Below are 20,559 nucleotides of genomic sequence, written 5' to 3' on the forward strand. Positions count from 1 at the left end.
CGAATTGCACACTCTGTGACATTCTTTACAAATCAGAGTGGATTCGCGAGCGCAACCTGGTTCGTAGCACACCGTACAGAAACCGTGACATCTATGACTCAATTTATGATCGAATCCTGAATAACAGTAGTTACAAACAAAGGTGCATCCTAAAAAACCTGTGACATTTTTTATTCCGTAGTAATGATTATGAATGAGAAAAAAGTAAAAGGTTTTTGCTCTATACGGCGTCTCCGTTTGAAATTTACACAGAACCGCCTGGGAATCGGGGTTTCTGTAAAACACTATAATTTTACAATCGAAAGAGCGTTCAAATTTAATCACGTGTCTAAACGACACGGGTGTTTGATCGGACAGACCGAGCCGGAGATGAATATCTCGACCGATTACGTTGCAACGGGCGTCGGTAGCTTGCGGATCAAGTAAATGGGCAAAATTAATGCTAAAACATAACGCGTTATCTGAATTTTCTACTACGAATAAATGTTTAGCTTTTTTATTTAAAATTTCAAAATCCAAAACAGATTCCAAACGACGTTTACCACATCCTTCAGGAGGTCGAACTATATTTACAACCAACTCTAGCGTGGGGTCTGATATTATTGAAAAATTTGACTGGACCATACGTTCCAGCAGCTCTGAAAACCCACTCTGATCAAAGGTGGCGTCCCCCTGTAGTATTATGCTTGAGTGTGATGAAATATTATCACCCCTAATTTCAATCTGAACAATGTCAGAAGATGAAGAATTAATAAAAATATTTTCCAAAGTTGATTGCGCACTGCCTACAACGCTTGTATAAAAATCTGCATAATTAATATCGTCGTGGCCGGGGGGGATTATATTTAAAAGTTGTCGAATCTCCGAATTATTAAATTTATCTCTATGAATTACATTTTCCCCAGGAATCCCATCGCCCCTTTGAGAGCTTGTAGATCTGCTATTTTCTAGTTCATCTATTTCAAGGTCTAATAGATCTAGATCTATAATTTCATTATCGACGTCTATTTCGCCGTTTAATTCATTCACCATATTTTGTAATTCTAACGGTACTATTGGAATTTCATTTAAGTCATTAATTACGGCTAACAAATGTGAATTGATATCGTTCTCCATTTTCTATTTCTAAAACTATCCTATAGCATATTTCATTTCTTGCATTTCAATTCCACATCAAAACATAGCATACGAACAGAGCGATCGGTTTTGGCCGAAACTGAGAGAATCGTCTTCAAAACTTGCTCCATCACCCGGCTGTGGCTGGAACCGAATGGACCGTGGATTTCCTCCTCCTCCTCCTTCTCCTCCTCCTCCTTCTCCTTCACCCTCTCGCTTGCCTCTCCCACCTCCTCCTCCTGTACAACGTCTAAAGAAAATAATTCATCGAATTAAATTCCATCGGATTAAAATAGAATAAAAGAAACTCAAATAAAAGAAACTCACCGTGGGATTCTACAGGATCGCCTCCCTCGTCCGGAACCGTCTGATCGATCTCCACATCTGATTTGTAAAGAAATTAGGTTAGAACACCTTGTGTGTGTGTGTGTGCGTGTGTGTGTGTGCGTGTGTGTGTGTGTGTGTGTGTGTGCGTGTGTGCGTGTGTGTGTGTGTGTGTGTGTGTGTGTGTGTGTGGCTTGTGAGATGCTATTTGAGAGAGACGCTGGGGGAAAACTTGCCTGGTGGCTGTGGGGGGAGGGTGAATAACTTGATGCGCTTTGGAGTGCTTTGAACTTGATCCCCACTCCTCGATCTGATTGGGGGATGGAAGACCAATCGTTTCCTCGCCGGGGCGTTCGGAGCAACATACACCGTAGACGTGTCAGAGAGGTTTTCTCCACCCTGCTCCGGGGAGCGTGGGGCTCTGAGGGTCGATGTGTCTCCTTCAGCAGCGGGGCATGAAACTGCCGGGATGTCTGTAGCTTGCTGCCGTAGTATCGCTACGATACTCGCTGGGGTCAGCTGCGTGCTGGTGATGACGCGATCATCAGCTGGGATGTCGACGTCATCATCATCTGGGAGGATAAGGGAGGTGTCCATACCGTAAGCTGTCAATGCGAAACGGAGAGCGTTTCTGCTTGAAGCTTGAGAAAATTATAGAATGATAGAAATTAGAATTCAAAGTCAAAGTAATCTCTATCTAACAGTAGTAGTAGTACTACTTACAGTCGATTGGAGTAATTTGAGAGAAATGGAGAGGTGCGCTTTGTCCCGACGGTAGATGCAGATCTATGCAGAATAAATATAGAAGTTCTGTAAGAAATAAATTTAATAGAAATACAAATTAAAAATTAAAGAATAAAGATTAAAATAACTCACCCTCTGATTCAACGTCTGACACATCTATGACTTCCAAAAGAGAGTCGCCCATCTATAATAATAATAAGGTTGAAATTGAGAAAAAAACTTCTTGTAGCGAGCTTCTATAAGTTGTGCTTGTTCTAAATCTAGGGATAAATGCCGGGGGTAGTGTTTTTCAATGAAAGGACTGAAAAGCTGTTTGAAGGTACTATCCTCGCTAGTCAAAAAATAACTTTGATCCCTCTCCTCCCAGCTCAACCTCTGACCCAAACCCTCCATACAAATTTAATCAAATTAGTCCGATGAGGTTGCGGCTTTCTCAGCTTCCGCATCCATGTAATGCTGTAAAAACGCACTGTATTGAGCTCCTGTTATTATCCACTGCTCGTATGATTGTCTCAAAACATAAGGATAGTCAACGTCAATGAGAGAAATAAGTCGCAGGATCTCTATACAACTGTGATATGTAGCTTCAGTAATCAGACCGGACAAGTACGCCTGCGTCAATCTCTCATCCAACGTATCCATCGAAATAAAAAAGAATAAAAATTAGGCCGAGGGAGCTGAGGTACTATCCTCTGCCCCGTAAATATCTAAAATTTCCCTGTATTCAGCTTCAGTCAACAATCCAGCTTCAAACGATTTTCTCATAACAATAGCAAAACATGCAGGATTTTCACTCAGGAATTTTATCAGATTCTCTCTATTATTCTCTCTACTAGCCTCCTCTGCAGAATCCATCGAGATATAGAGCTACTTATGATTATAGATCTCATATTTATATATAGAGTGTGAATGGAGGCGAGAATTATCTGAATGGAGACGAGAAGGAGTTGATGAAATTCAGCCTCAGGCTTTGTCTTGAATGAATACAATTCACATTTGAGCGACTTCGCTTTTGAATCATCGCGCCGCTCCCCTCTTTATCACACCCCCAATTATCTCTCTAAACATCACGTCCGCAGCTACGTCACTACCCCCGACCGAGTAACACATCCCAGTAACCCCATTCATAAACGGTTCTCATTCATCGGTTCAACGGTTCTCCCTCTCTCCCTCTCTCGTTCTCACACACACACACACACACACACACACACCCACACACACACACACACACGCACACACATGCACACACACGCACACACACGCACACCATACACTCACCCCATATCACCCCATTTCGTGGGAAAGAACCGCATGGCCAGACCACCTGTGGTCAGAGCACATGGCATACTCAGAGAGTCTCAGAGAGAGTTTACGCAGGGACTTTACGCACACACTGTTGTGGAGTCTGTAAACTCGTTATCTTAGTATACTCTCAATATCAGAGAGTAGAATTGAAAATAGAATAGTTATAGAGCCTCTCTCTTTCTAGTAGAGAGAGAGTAGATAGAAATGATATATAATAAACAGGTAATAAACAGATACTATTTATTCCCTCCAATACTAACTGTGAGTGTTTCCCACGGATATATAATAGTTAATAGTCTTCCCATGGATCCCCAGATCATTCCCCCCCCAGAAGTCACCCCCCAGAAGTCATCAATTCCAATCATTCCAATGACGTCACACATGCGTCATCCAGGGCCTCATCGGGCCTCATCGGGCCTCTTTCATGAATAATAATTAATATTTATGAATAATTTTATGAATAATAACAATACTAATTAGAGAGGCCCCCTAGGAAGCCCCGCCCACCTGTCACTTTTGATGGAAGGTACTCCTTATATCTCTCTGGAGTAGAAGTAAAAGTATTGGAAATTGGAAACAATTTTAACAATTAAAAAAAGAGTGTGTGTGTGTGTGTGTGTGTGTGTGTGTGTGTGTGTGTGGGTTGGGGGGAGTTATAAATTAGGCTTTAGTGTTGGCTAGCATGTATAGCCTGCCTGTGTGCTATAGTAATCAAAGTGCTATGTTATCTAATTGACTTTTTACTACTAAAATGTTATTATTTCTTGGTTTCTTTCACATTGAAAGAAATGAGCTTATCATGTAGAGATAAGCTGGTCAAGGACCACCGTGAATCTCAGTTGTGACTTTTGGTTGCTGCTGACTCAATTTGAATACACACCGTGTCACAATGTGATGATGTGTCACCTTGCATGTACTGTACATACTAGCTTAACCAAGAGTTATGAAAGAGGAAAAAGAAGAATGTTATCAAATGTTACATTATAGCAACGTCATTTTCACCTTTCCAAAACACATTTCTGTACTCAAGGTGCTTCACAAACAGTACAACTATAAATGTAGTAGTAGTAGTTTTATTTTGGTCATTAAAAGCAATACAAAAAAAATATGTATTTATTTCATATGAATCAGTGAAACAGACCAACTACTGTAGGTGTAGGCTGAAGCCTACACTTGTGCCTACACTTTTAACATTTAAATTCAAAGATCAAAGGTTTAAGAGAATATTACAACATACACATGTCAACAACAGCAGCAAACAGGTCAGACGTATACGTGAAAGTATACGGTTGCATCAGATCTGAATGGAAATATACAAGAATGACATTAGTAAAAAAGAAGAAAAAAAAGGCCAAGACTCTAAAGAATATCTTTAAATATTTTCCCATTTCACAATCACCCCCTTTAATTAAGTAAACTAATAATGCCAGTATGAGCTTCTCAGACAGAGGGGTTACAAAGCCTGTGGAGCTGTGAAAAGCACCTTTGGCCTCGATGATGGAGCGGTCAGGAGAGAAAGATAAGAGATAAGGAATGTTACCCCGCTAAATAAATGGAAGGCAGACCAAAGTGTAGGTTATAAAAATAGCAAGTATTTTATTATAGAAAAGTTTACAAAATGGTACTTTCATTTATTTGTATATATAGAAATGGTTAAAAAGTGTTGGCGCAAATATAACGTGAAAAGACTGGTACAAAAATAAAGTAAAGCAAACATAAATCAAAGGGAAAGGAACAGCGGTCCTTAGTGTGCCGCTTGTTCCACATGGACATGGACCTACAGAGCAATGACAAGCAGACAGTTCACAATATGCACAAAGCATGTAATACATAAACACAATATGCACTCAGCTAGCTACAAAATGTCACATGAAATACAATGGGAAAACCAATAAAAGGATTACCTTACCAATAGCTCTTATTAAATACACATCAGACGCCTCTCAATGTTTCCACACATTACAACAAGCTCCCCTGTCTCCACCTGTAGCTGTTATAAAATGACATCAGATAGAGAGGTTAAACCAACTGTTATACAAAATCATAAACAGAACATACATAGACCTTTTGTTCTCCTTTGCACATACATAATCTGACACTCACATATCACCAGTTTAAATGCCCATTTCACTGGAGACTAGGCCACACCCCAAACAATTGCTGAACACTGGACAGGCACGACAAAGCACCAACAGTGAGTGGCACAGACCTGACGATATAAAAACACTCATTGTAGATCATATAAAACACAACAATAAAAGCGAGGATACAAAACACCAAAACAAACAGGCTTACCGAGTTAACAGGTCAACACTCAAACATCCTCCTCTCAACATGCTACCGGCAGTGTTGAGGACCCACAGATTACTGACCTGTTAGCTGCCTGTTCAGAAGGCCTTAAATACCTGTGTCTATTATGACATCACTTTCTCTGCCTCCCTCTAGGGGCTACAGGGGTTACAATGTCTTAAGAGCAGCTGCTGACAGTAAAGAAACATCAAGTAATTTTTTTTTTGGGGGGGGGGGGGGGGTCGTGGCCTGAAAAAGTTGATAACCACTGGCTTATAATGAAAAGAGGGCAGGGCACACAGGGCAGGGTCAGAGGTCAACATTGTGACGGAGACTGTATCTTGTATACTAGTCCCAGTAACACTGTTGTGAGCGGTCGTTGCACCGATAACACTGTATTGATACCAGGGCATTCTGTGGATGTCGTAATGACACTGTGATTGGCCATATTTGTTTTTTGCATAGTGCAATGACACTGGCTGTGTGCAGTGGTGTAAAGTAACTAAGTACATTTACTCAAGTACTGTACTTAAGTACAATGTTGAGGTATTTTTTTACTTTACCGGAGTATTTCCAATTTTCAATACTTTTACTTCTACTCCACTACATCTCAGAGGCAAATGTTGTGGTTTTACTCCACTACAATTATTTGAAAACTGTAGTTACTAGTTACTTTGAAGATATAAATTATTATATTATAAAACAGACATTAACATCTTTAGCCCTATTTTATACATAATCGGCTATTTGAAAATAGCCGATCTACAAGCTTGCGTTGCGACACATATTTTGATGCCAATACTTTTATACTAAAACAACTATGTGTTGTGTGCCCTAACAAATGCATCCATACAGTATCTAACCAAGTTGATATGGCCTTCTTGTGAGCCAGAATCACCAAATTTCTCTTTCTCTTATGTAGCATAGTGTGGCGAAAGGTGGTAAGGACACGAGATAGGCCGATATATCGTCGATATATCGTCCCGCGATGTATCGCGATACGTTTTCCTGACTATATGTATCGCTTTGGGGGGGAATTGCAATAACAATAATGCAAAAACTGAAGTATTTGTTTGCATTTGCTTTTTTCCATATATTTTCATAAGCTTTTTTTTTTTCTTTTTTTTGCCATATATCGTATCGTATCGATGTCGTGAGCCCAATATCGTATCGTATCGTTTCATGAAATTAGTGTATCGGCACACCCCTAACGCGAGACAAAGTGGAGAAAGAGCTCTCGCATGATGCATTCTAATCACAAGTGAAGTCACTGTGTCACATAAAAACTATGGAGCTCAGGAAAGGCCTTCTTATACCCTAGTAGGTGTTTGCGAATGGTGGAGAGGTCTACATTAAAGGCATACTAGGTAACGTTTTCAACAAAACTAAAGTTAAATTGTATATCTTTTGTGAGTGGCAAAAGTTTCACAACACCCACTCCATGTATTTCACCCCCGGAAGCCTTTTATTTATATATTTTCTATTGAACGTGGACTTGGGGGACTTTCCCGGGGAAATGACGTCATCTGGCCGGAAAACGGAGGTGGAAATGCACTGGTTTCCTGTTTGGCCAGGAACTACCGCAACGGTTTCCTGTTTGGCCAGGAACTATCGCGCTAATAACAAAAAGGAATCTCACGCTGATTTTAAGAGAATGTAGGATTGGAAGATCGAAAAAGAACAGAAAAAGAAAGCACAGCTCATGGTAACTAATGCTCCACTGGCTAAGAGAAACGATGCGTAGATAGTATAAAACAATTAAAAGATCGCTTTTTGAAACGCTTCCGGCTTCCGGTGAAAACGAATGGAATTCTGGGTAATCGAGGATTACGGAAATTGTATGCAGTGACGGTAGTGACCAGCAGAGGTTGCTAAAAATCGTTAGTTGTGAATTTGCATTGTACAACTTTAACATCAGAAGAGAACTCTTTTTCCAACATCATTTTTGCAAAAAAATAATCTCATTAGAAAGTGTGTCACTGCGTGCACTTCCTGTCATCTTCTGCAGGGGACTCAACATGGCAACATCCAGAAAAGAGGGAGATTTAGGAAGAAGGCAATTCACTGCTTTCATGAGATCGAGATTGCTTTTGTCCATCTCTACAATGGCTCATTGTTCTCTTTCTTTTAGCAGCTGGTGCAGGGTCATCTTCAACACCGATTAATGTCTGATCATCTCTCATCTCCTTCAGAGCCTGAAGAGATGCACTGACGACTTCTACAGCACAGCACAGCACAGGTCAACAGAATGAGCCTGCAGAATAGCATTTGCAGGCTTCAAGGCACCTAGAACTTTCAAATTTCAAAGAAATGATGCCTCCTCAACATCATCAATAGGCCTGATGCCTCGGTGCAGATATCAACAGCAGCTGCACTGTCCTCTGTAACCTCTGACAGGATACTCATAATAGCATCCTGATTCTCCATGAGGCACTTGGTCACATCATGGTGACTTGTCCACCTGATCTCCAACAGTCGTTTAAGGGAGGGGACATCATAGTTCTGTGACACATAATGACGGTGAAGAAATGAGTGCAGTGATCCTGATAAAATGTTTTGCACATGGCTCTGCTTGCATTGCATGGACCACTGCTAAGTGCAGCTGGTGGTTATAGCAGTGGATATATGGAATAACCTTCCCTACCTTCTTTTGCAACAAAGCCTGAACCCCACCCCTAATCCCACTCATGACTGATGCACTGACTGATGATTTCATCTGCACTGTAGCCTGAGTCAGAAAGATGCTTAAGAATTTTGTGTGGTAATAAATTCAGCATCTAACTGACTGAGGTCAAGCAGACCAATCAGGTGTTCCTCTGGAATGCCATTACAGACAAAACGGATCATGACAGAGAGAATTTCCACATTGCATCTGTCCCTAGTGCCATCACTTTTAATGCAAAACCCAGCATGATCTGCTTTGTTATATATATCTTTTACCTCATTTAATACCAATTTAGCCAGTGTGTCAATTATCTCATTTTGGATGTTGTGAGATGTGTAGGCCTATTTCGCATTTTGTGGGATGTTTTTGTTGATGTCATTAAATTTGGGGTCCTTTGCCAGAGTGTATTCAACCATTTTTAAGAAGAGTCCTGCAGAGAAATCCTGTCCATCATGTGAGCTTTCCAGACTGCCACAAAGTGGAAGTTCATTAACCACAAGGAACTGCACTACTTCTCCTATGATTTTAATGTAGTACCTATTTTTTTCTATTTGGGTGGGCCCTAGGAGATTTGCAATGGTTTCCCCTGTGGCTTCCCTTTGAGTCGTTTTAGACCAGGCCACGGTGACTCGCTCGGTGAGTGAAGTGAACCACTTTAGAAAAACAAAATGTTTCCAAAGATAAACGTCAATTTGCTGAAATTGTCTGAAGTAGGCAACTGGTGTGTCTGTATCAACCGGTGTCAACAAGCGACTGACTGCTCGTTCCTCCCTCCCTATGCATTACACACCCCATGGCCAGTGTTGCCATGTCCATTATAAGTGACTTTGGGCTTCTTTTTCTGTAAAGTTGCTTGTAAAAATTGGTGGTTGCGTTTTTGTGGGCTTGTTTCTAAACTTAGAATCTAAAGTGTAGATCTTTTCTTAATTAGGCATGCTTCCAAATGTTTTAATTATTATTTAAACCAGTGGTTCTCAAATATTGTCATGAAAATGTTTTGTGCAGTGCCACAGGGAGCATTTGTGTTCCCAAAAACACAATATTCCACATTTTATTGCAAGAGTTTTTGAAATGAGCAGATCCACAACGCGTCGCGTTGTGAGCTTGATGCGTAGGTTTAAAGTGCTCATGTGGCCTACTTTGCTTCTTTTGGGCTTGTTTTCCTGGGCTTCTTTCTCTCGCAATATCTGGCAACACTGCCCATGTCAAATCAGGGCGGAGAATTATTTGAATTGTGCAATGATGCATGATGGAATATGATTAGGGATTACTTTGATTATGGTAAGCTCACATTTCATATCACACACAACATAAATGTAACTTTCACAAGCCCCCCCAAAAAAAACTTTTTTTTTGGGTATCAAGTTTGGTGGGGCAGTCAGGGCATTTGGGAACCTGCCGGTTCTCTGATATTTTTTTTTTTAAATAGGCTCTGTCATGATTAACTGACCACATATATGAAGTTAAACAACTAAATTCTATCCAAACGATATCTTAAAAGTAAATTCCGTGCCTCAAAAAATAAGTTTGAGAGCGTTTTCAAGTTCTAAAACCGAAAAAAAAAACAGCGGTCAGAAACAAACAATGTTCCATTTATGTAGTTGTATTCAACGCATGTTCAGGAGTAGAGACCTCCCTCTGCTCAACCTCTGCTCAACTTGGTAAGGCAATCACCTTACCAAGTTCAGCCGCGCTGCTTATCTCTCAGCCAATCTCCGCTGCCATCACCACAGTATAAATACACCTGCTTCTGCATCACCTACCTGTTTGTGTTCACTGCTAGTTGTTCCAAATCGTTCCAAATCGAATTTATCGCTAGTAGTCATCCAAACAAACGCGCGTCTCCACCGAGAGTCATTTGCATTTATAACAGCTAAACTCCCCGTGCAGACCCGTTTAAAGCATTCAGCTTCGCCAGTTCAGCATTTAACAAACTTAATCCAAGTGTTCCACAGCAGGTAAGCAGGTAAGCCAGGTAGTATAGTTCTTGTTTAGGTTTCGGGCCGCCGTCCGTCATGGACGAGCTGCAGATCAATGCGTCAGACGAGGAGCTCTTCTCCGAATATTCGCACGTCTCCGACAGCGGCCGCTCCAGCCGCTCTGTCCACCGCGAGACCAGCAGCATGGGAAACCAACGCTCGCTTCCCCCAGCCCAGCAGCGCCGAGAAGAGCAGGACAGCGGACCCGATTCTCATCACAGCCAGACACCCACCACCTCTCGCCACGGAGCCTCTCGCCACGAGCCTCTTGCAACCGGTGGCCGTCCGCAGAGGCAAGCCCTGCCTCTGCAATCAATTCAAGATTGGACGGTCATCGGCTTGCAGGGGGTCCTCACGGCGAGGGGTGTCCCATTTAAAAAAAATTACAGCAAAACTGAATTGTTTGCAGCCTACCTGGCCTACCTCCGCACACAGCGCACTGCGCCCCCCTCCCCCGCAGCAGGATCGACCCCGCCCACTCGGGGCACTCGCTCCAGCTCCGCTGCCCGCCCGTCATCCTCAGCCACGCCTCCCGCTGCTCCCTACCCTCCCTCCCAACGTAAGGTGAGCGCTCGGCCCTCCTCCTCCTCCTCCCCCCCCCCCCTCCCCTCCCTCCTCCTCCTCCTCCCCCCCCCCCTCCCCTCCCTCACCCTCACCCTCACGCCGGCCGACGCAAGCCTCTTACGTTCCTCCTAACCTCGCATCACCAGTCTTTCCACCTCGGAGGAAAGCCTGGTGTCTGTTACTAAAGACCCATATGATCCGGTCTAGGCCACGCCTACTGAAAAAAAAAGAAAAAAGAATCCTGTTTCCGGATTCTGCCCATCCGGTTTTGCGGTGCCGCTTTGTTTTGGTTCCCCAATCCCTATTTAAATGGAATAGAATTTCCCCGTGGGATAATACAGACGCTAAATAGTCTCCGGATAGTGCACGCACATTTACATTTTAAAAAATAAGCGAAACTATGCCGCATCAACGATTTTATTGTCGGACCTATTTTGGGGTGAGACGTGTTTCCGGTTCTGCCCATCCGGCCACTTTTTTTTTTTTTAACGACCGGATCATATACCCGAAAAGGAATGGTGCCCAGGCTACGTTCCTCCAGCTCACAGGCAGGTACCGGCCACTGCGGCCAGTGCCTCACCTTCTCCCCACCACCTTCCCTCCTCCCTTCCCCCGCCTCCCTCCCCCGCAGGGCTCACGCCTCGCAGGCAGGTGCTTCTCCGCACCTCGCCATTCTCCCCCCGCTCCCCCGCACGGCGGCCATTGCGGCGCATTTCGCCTTCTCCCCACCTCCCTCCTCTCCCTCACCAGCACGCCGGCGAGTGGAGCAGCAGCGCACCGCAAGGTAAATACACAACCCAAACCTCTACAAAAGTGGTCTTGCCCTTAAACGTGTAAGCTGTAAATCATAACAGCAACAGGAATGTAGCAATTTAATACACGAGGGCACTAGCTGTTAGTTCCCCCGTTCTTTTTTTATGATTCCCAACAGTAGCGAATGCCCACAAGCAAATGTTCCCCTGGCCCTAACATACATGTAGCCAGGGCACTTAGGCCTGGAAACAGAATACCAGGCTATTGCTGTATTGTTTATTGGATTATTGGATTGTCTATTGGATCTTGTTTAGTCGATACACTTATTTGTTTTAGCTCATGCTCATTTGATTTAGCTATTTTGTCTCATCTGTTTAAGGAAATAGGTAGCTGATATATTGCACTTTTACCTTAGCGCTAGGTATACTCTTGGTTGCTTGTTTTTGCAGAAAATGCACTAAAGACTTCTGGTGATTAGTAGTTTTCGTTCCCTACCTATGTTGAATACACTTATTGTAAGTCGCTTTGGATAAAAGCGTCTGCTAAATGACTGTAATGTAATGTAATGTAATGTACACCACCCTGGGAGTTTCACCCAGAGAATACCATGTACATTCACAGTTCAAAATACCCACCATAGGTTTGATAAGGAGAGGAGTAGAGACGTGTTTCCAGTACAAAAATAGTATTTTATTTAGGCTCAGGGCAGATACTTAATAATTCAATTCAATTACTTAAAACTGCAAGGGAAGGTAATCAGGCTAGATATATGGTTATTCATTTACAAAACCATTTAAAATTGTATGACTCAAATGCATCAGCAAAAAGGGTTAAAAGTGGTGTCCACGCCAGTGGTGTCCACACATGGAGGAAGGCAGTGAGTGAGGGAAGTGTGAGGGGGAATATAAGTTTCACCGCCATGGAGTTACATTTGTGTCTTTATTAACCAAACAAAAGAAAAACATTTGAGAGAGAAAAAATATAAACAGAGCAAAGAATAGTTTTGAAAGAAAACGAATTAAAACAGCAAGCAAAAAATAATAATTTGTAAGCAAAGGAAATTATATAAACAGAACAAAAAATATTTTTAATTAAAACAAATTAAAAACGCAATCAAAAAAATATATTTGCAAGCAAAAAAATATAAGATTTGAAAGAAAATAAAAAATAATTGAGAACAAAACCTTTAAAATTCAAGAGTAAAAAAATAAGGAAAAACGGTTTAAACTACATAAAACAAAATACTTAGTAAAATGTTTGGGTAATAAAATGTGTTGTGCTAAATAAAATGTTTTTAATGTTTTTTTTCCTCATTTGCGAATGAAAGTTGTTTTTCTGATTGCAAAATGCCTTCTCTCTCAAAACCTATGTCTTTGGTCTCGATTTTTTTTTTCTCTCTCTTGGATTTGTTTGTGTGAGGGGTTAAAGTTCAGAAGGCGGGTCCTACGCTGATAGATGTAAGACACCTCTCCATTGGTCACTTGGAGTCTGAGTGACAGCTCCCCCTTCCTTATGTAGCTTGTTGAATGCAGGGATGGAGGTGTGTTACGGCCAGCATGGTTTTTTGATTATTATTATTATTAGCAGTTTGCAAAAAAAACAAAAAAACATGAAAGTATAATGCAAGGTCAGCTAAGAGTATTTAAAACCTAAGAAAGATGACTTGTTTCCATTGGGGTCCTAGAGACATTTAATGACAGACAGTATATACACTACTATGCAAAACATCATAAAAACAAAAACAAAAAAAATATGTACAGTAAACAGTTTGAGTAAACAGATTGATGGAATACTTTATTAACAGTAGGATACAGAGGTACAATTGTACAATGATTGTTATAAGGATAACACAAAAAGGCTTGTTTCCATTGTGGTCCTCTGGGACTGAGGTCAGAGCTCCATTCCAGCTCTGGACGCTACACTATTCGTTACAATATTGAGCATTTTAGGCTATTAGCAATTCAGATGATTCCCTAATGTTAGGTTTCTGTTCTACTTACAGTTTGTGATCTGTATTTAAAATTGTTGTATTGTTGTTACTGTTATAGTAGGCCAGTGGTTCCCAAACTTGGGATCGGGACCCTCAGAGGGGGTCCCCAGATTAGCTTAATGGGCAACATTGTTTTCTCTCTCAACAGTAAACAAACCAACCTATACAGTATAAGTGTATACAGGGTAACACATTTCTAAAGTGACAATTTAATGACTTTTAAGACCTTTTTAAGGCATTGTGCGCTTGTAGTTCGGCTATTTTCACAATATTTATCTGTGGAACCGAGTCAAACTAAATCTAATGCCTGGGTTAGGGTGGGTGGTCCCCACTTCAAGTATGATTATTTTGGGGGGTCCCCAGTTCAAATATGATTATTTTAGGGATTCACAGCCTCGGAACCCTTTGAAATTATAAAATAAAGCTACATTATTTTATGTTATATTCGTTATTCTAATTAAGGCAAGGCTGAAGTGACTGGCCTATTGGCCAGGCCCATTCCAGATAGACTGCTTTGGAAACGTTTCGTCTGATAGTGTGCTTCAGGCTGTGAATCCCTTAAATAATCATATTTGAACTGGGGACCCCCCAAAATAATCATACTTGAACTGGGGACCACCCACCCTGACAAGCACTTGAAATTGTAGGCATTAGATTTAGTTTGACTCGGTTCCACAGATAAATATTGTGAAAATAGCCGAACTACAAGCGCACAATGCCTTAAAAAGGTCTTAAAAGTCATTAAATTGTCACTTTAGAAATGTGTTACCCTGTATACACTACACTGTTGAGAGAGAAAACAATGTTGCCCATTAAGCTAATCTGGGGACCCCCTCTGAGGGTCCCGATCCCAAGTTTGGGAACCACTGGCCTACTATAACAGTAACAACAATTTTAAATACAGATCACAAACTGTAAGTAGAACAGAAACCTAACATTAGGGAATCATCTGAATTGCTAATAGCCTAAAATGCTCAATATTGTAACGAATAGTGTAGCGTCCAGAGCTGGAATGGAGCTCTGACCTCAGTCCCAGAGGACCACAATGGAAACAAGCCTTTTTGTGTTATCCTTATAACAATCATTGTACAATTGTACCTCTGTATCCTACTGTTAATAAAGTATTCCATCAATCTGTTTACTCAAACTGTTTACTGTACATATTTTTTTTGTTTTTGTTTTTATGATGTTTTGCATAGTAGTGTATATACTGTCTGTCATTAAATGTCTCTAGGACCCCAATGGAAACAAGTCATCTTTCTTAGGTTTTAAATACTCTTAGCTGACCTTGCATTATACTTTCATGTTTTTTTGTTTTTTTTGCAAACTGCTAATAATAATAATAATCAAAAAACCATGCTGGCCGTAACACACCTCCATCCCTGCATTCAACAAGCTACATAAGGAAGGGGGAGCTGTCACTCAGACTCCAAGTGACCAATGGAGAGGTGTCTTACATCTATCAGCGTAGGACCCGCCTTCTGAACTTTAACCCCTCACACAAACAAATCCAAGAGAGAGAAAAAAAAAATCGAGACCAAATACATAGGTTTTGAGAGAGAAGGCATTTTGCAATCAGAAAAAACAACTTTCATTCGCAAATGAGGAAAAAAAACATTAAAAACATTTTATTTAGCACAACACATTTTATTACCCAAACATTTTACTAAGTATTTTGTTTTATGTAGTTTAAACCGTTTTTCCTTATTTTTTTACTCTTGAATTTAAAAAAAAAAGTTTGTTTGTTCTGTTTATATAATTTCCTTTGCTTACAAATTATTATTTTTTGCTTGCTGTTTTAATTCGTTTTCTTTCAAAACTATTCTTTGCTCTGTTTATATTTTTTCTCTCTCAAATGTTTTTCTTTTGTTTGGTTAATAAAGACACAAATGTAACTCCATACACCGCCACCAGAAAGTGCACACTCAGGGGCGTAGCCACGGGTGGGCATAGGTAGGCCTGGGCCCACCCATTTGTTTTTTCTGCCCACCCAAAAAAACATATATATATATGTATATATATTTTTTATTTTTTATATTTTTATATCATATTCAGCCATTTTGATAACAGTTATGTGAAATCCGTTACAAACCCGCAAAACAAGTATCAAAAACCGCTAAAAACCGCAAATGCGCGCGCACGTCTGGGCACACATGCACGCAGCGCGTCTGCCTAGGCCCAGCCTCGGCTAGCGTTCTGGCTATGCCACTGCGCACACTCTGTCACATTATCACCGTCTGTAAAGCACAAACGTATGGTTAACACTACACACAAGCTATAAAGGAAATACACAAAATATCCAGCATTCAGTCATGGCAAACATGCACTAGACCCCACTACAAGCCTACACCCGTGACCAACCACCTGTAGGACTGTTAATATGGCCCAGCCTGACTAACTCGCAATGGAATTATACAAGCCCTCTTTAGCCACACATCATGATGGTTTGCACAATAAATAAAGCTAAACAAAATAACCTAATCAAGAAAATAACAAAAGGACAAAAACAGCAGGGGCACAGAGCTCCTCCTAATAAACCAAAATAATAATATTAATACATACTGATCAATACAATTGAAAACATACAAATACAATACAGGCAGCCCTACTGTCTTACCTCAGAATGAATAGAGCCACACTAGGCAATAAAGGGCCATGCCGTCATCAGTGCTCAGGTCCACGAAGCAGCACGCTACCAAACCAACAGTAGCTAAACACAGTAGCTCCTCATAGACTCGCATGCGAGGCTGTATCACGACCATATAGGGGATAAGGGGAAGAGGCCATGCAGACATCAGTGCTCCCTGGCTGGTCCAAGAAGCAGCACACCACTGAGCCATCCGGAACCGAACACAGCAGCTACGCATGCAGACTCGCATACGAGGCTGTACGACAGGAGGGGGGAAAGACTACCTATCCTACCGTCAGATGCCTGCAAGATCAAGAGACACGCAGGGATTTTACCAAGACAAATTTACGAATGGACAAAAGGGTGAAATGCATACCTTCAGAGCATGGGTGGATTATATTGTACAACAAGCTTGGTTCTTTATCTATATGGCCAAAAATGTATTGTGATTAACACATTATTTGAAACTGTCCATATGAGAAAGGAATTTTTGAAACATACCTAAGCTGTATTATAAATGTATAATGCACTTTATTCAATGAGTGCAACAACATGAATCACTTTTAACTTTATTTTAGTCTATAATGTTTATATAGTCTATATAGTCTATAGTCTATAATTGTTGATTCCGTCATTTAATTGTCCATGGTGAATACATGAATGTGTTTGTTTTACCTCTTCAAGTGTCTAAATGCAATTTTATTTTTGTTTGGCCTTCAATGACTTGATGTTGGACACAGGTTCATTCTCTATTGTCTTGCCCCGTGGTTTGTGCCACATTTGTGGCATACTTGTGCAGGATAGGGGAGTGGAGACCTCTGTTTGCCCACACTGAAGATCTAATGTAATCCAGCAATGAGTAACCAGCAGACCTGAAAGTATACATCAAAGATCAGCAAATGTTTGCATGTGATAATGAATAAATATAGTTGCCGGCTGGACCAGCTCATGAACAAACATTATTTCTGAACGATTAACATCCTTTGTCATAATCGGTTCAGGAATATAAAAGAAGACATTTCACACATTGTTTTCTGCTGTGTTGCTTTTCGATGTGTACACTGTATAATTTTATAGAGATATCTAAAGGGCACAAAGTATGTTTCTGAATGACCAAAGTCCAAATGGACTGTCTGGCAGCCAATTCTCCTGCCGCTGTTTAGATGCCTCAATACAATTATGTGCTTTAGGGTGCGTTCGGAAATTGCGCACCGGAGCACACTCGCCTATTAGTTTGTATTGGCCAGTGCGCTCAGTGCTGTATTTTCGAACGCACCCTTAATAGCACATCAAAAAGCAAGTGATTAGAAAACAACCTGTGATATGTCTTCTTTTATATTCCTGAACCGATTATATGACAAAGGTCGCAATCGTTCAAATGTTTTGTATTAATTAAACGACCATAAAACTTAAGGTTACGAACGTAACCCCTGTTCTTTGAATATTACGAGCGAGATATTTGCTTATGGGAGAACGTCCCCTGGCGTGATCACAGAAGCATTATTATACACTCCAGGCAATATTATTGGCTGGAACAAGGTTGCGTGCTGGCGTCATCAGCAGGTACCACCCCCTGCGTGCCCTTATAAGCACTGATGAGTGCCAGTTGCGTCATTCAAGATAAGTAATTCCCTTCTCGCCAATCAGGCAAGGAGGGCGTTTTAGCGAATATCTCGCTCGTAATATTCAAAGAACAGGGGTTACGTTCGTAACCTAAAGTTCTTTTATCATATTACTCGCTCAATATTCGCTTATGGGAGACTTTATAAACTCTCGCATTGCCCAGACTACTTATCTCGAAAGTTCCTTGACAGCCTCAAGGGGGAGGTCATCGCCCCTTTTATCTGGAGTTCACACTAAGGACTGCATGTGCCAGTGGCGGTGCAGTCACATCTAGTCTATAGAACCTGGCAAAAGTTGAGGGAGAAGCCCAACTTGCCGTGGCACAAATATCCTGAATGGAAAACCCTTTAAACAGGGCCCAGGAAGTAGATGTTCCTCGCTGCTCTAGTGGAATGTGCACGGAGCCTCTCGGGCGGCCGTTGACCCCTACTAGAGTAAGCCAGTTGGATAGCCTCAACTATCCAGTGGGACAGACGCTGCTTAGTTATGGGATTACCAATATGTTGAGTAGCCTATGAGACAAACAGCTGGTCCACCTTTCTAAAAGGCCTAGACCGTTCCATGTATGTACTCAGTGCCCTTACAGGACAGAGAGAATGTAACCTTTGGTGGTCCTGTGATCCATGTGAGGATTTTAAGGTACAAAAGCCGGGTTAGGCTTTAAGACCACCCTCATGTTGTCAGCAGCAAAACTAGTACACTCCGGGTGTACAGCATGCATATCACTGACCTGCTTAGCCGTTGCCAGGGAAAGCAGCAGTGCCGTTTTCAGTGACACACATTTCATATCCACTCCTCCTAGAGGTTCAAATGGTGGTTGAGAAAGTGACTCCAACACCGGGCCAAATCCCAGGACGGGGCCAGGGGTTTAACCACCGGGTGAAGGCGACGAGCCCCTTTCATAAAGTGACACATTAGTGGGTGGGACCCCACTGATGTGCCTTCAAAACCTACATGGCAGGCCGAAATGGCTGCTAAATATACATTTATAGTGGAGAAGGCTCTGCCTCTATCCAACATTTCCTGTAGAAACGAGAGGATGTCTGGGACTGAGGCTTGGAATGCAACGATGTGTGAATTTTCACACCATTCCTCAAAGACTCGCCATTTACAACTATAAAGAGTCCTAGTGGATAGAGCCCTAGCACTCTGTATTGTGTTGATGACATTCTGGGGGAGACCCCCCACAGATTTATCTCCAGAGTTATCTCCGCTACCCACTGTCTCCACCTCGGGGCTATCAGAATTACTGACAGCTTCTGTTCCCGTACCCTCCTGAGTACGGGGATAATCAGAGTTAGGGGGGGAACGCATACAATAGGACTTTCGGCCAGGTGTATGCTAATGCGTCTAGGCCTAATGGGGCTGAGCCCCTTATCGCAAAGTACTGTGAGCACTTTGTGTTCTCCTCTGACGCAAACAGGTCGACTTGAGGGTGACCGAAGCGTGTCCAAATTTGGGTTGTCACTCCGGGGTGGAGAGACCACTCGCTGTAATGACAGTTCTGGACTCCCGGGACATGTGTGGCTCTGAGCGGCAGTAGATGAGTATTGCCCCAAATAATCAGTCTGTGAGCCAATGTGTGCAACAGAAGGGATCTGAGACCCCCCTGCCTGTTGATATAAGACACTACCGTTGTGTTGTCCGTTCGGACTAACACATGCCATCCCCCAAGGAACGGGAGGAAGTGTTTTAGGGCGAGATAAACAGCCATGAGTTCGAGGTAATTTATGTGCGCACACCTCAGACCGGGGTCCCAAGTGCCGCCCACGGCTCTGCCCTCGTGTGTGGCCCCCCAACCGGAAAGACTTGAGTCTGTGTAATGACTTTCCTGGACGTGATCATCCCTATAGTCACGCCCTCTGAGAGAAAGCTGGGATTCCCCCAGTGACGTAACGCTATGACGCACTCGGTTGTCACGGCAACCCGACGGCGTCCCTGGACTGGGTATCCCCAGGGACGACACCCACTGCTGGAACGGCCTCATGTGTAGCCTTCCTAATGGGATGAGGGAGATGGCTGATGCCATGAGTCCCAGCATCCTTAGACACATTTTGAAAGAAACTGTTCTGTCTCCGCGAAACTGAGTTTGACAAGACAGAAACGATCTCATTCTGTCCAGCGACAGACACGCTCTGAGTGCCACTGAGTCCAGTGAAGTTCCTATGAAATTGATGGACTGTGCTGGCGTCAGTATGCTTTTTTCGTGATTTATCGTAAAACCCAAAGACCCCAGGTGTTTTATCACCTCTGTGGTTTGTTTTAGACAGGAGGACCCTGTATTCGTACATTTGTCCCCGAAAACCGAACCTCAGGAATTTCCTGTGTGGTGGGGAGATGGGGATGTGAAAATACGCGTCTTTTAGATCTATAGATGTGAGCCAATCCAGGTGTTTTACCATGCTCAGTAGGGTTGGATTTGTTAACATCTTGAATTTGTATTTCCTGAGACAGCGGTTGAGGGGTCTCAAATCCAGGATCGGATGTAGCCCCCCCCCCTTTTTTGGCACGAGGAAATACCGGGAGTAAAACCCACACTGGCTTTGATCTATCTGTATTTCTCTTATAGCCTTCTATG

At 42.2% G+C, this 20,559-nt stretch overlaps 1 long non-coding RNA gene across 1 annotated transcript; it reads right to left on the reverse strand.

Annotated features, from left to right (window-relative positions):
- Positions 1 to 1,134: 1,134 nt before the first annotated feature.
- On the reverse strand, positions 1,135 to 1,478 carry LOC308078048. The gene is made up of 3 exons (XR_013932488.1): positions 1,444 to 1,478; positions 1,347 to 1,366; positions 1,135 to 1,298 (listed from the first exon to the last, which is right to left on the reverse strand). It is a non-coding gene; the product is annotated as an uncharacterized lncRNA (long non-coding RNA).
- Between the last annotated feature and the right edge of the window lie 19,081 nt (positions 1,479 to 20,559).

The sequence above is a fragment of the Gymnoscopelus braueri genome (assembly GCF_963280865.1).
Source record: "Gymnoscopelus braueri genome assembly, chromosome: 22".
NCBI classification, from domain to species: Eukaryota; Metazoa; Chordata; class Actinopteri; order Myctophiformes; family Myctophidae; genus Gymnoscopelus; species Gymnoscopelus braueri.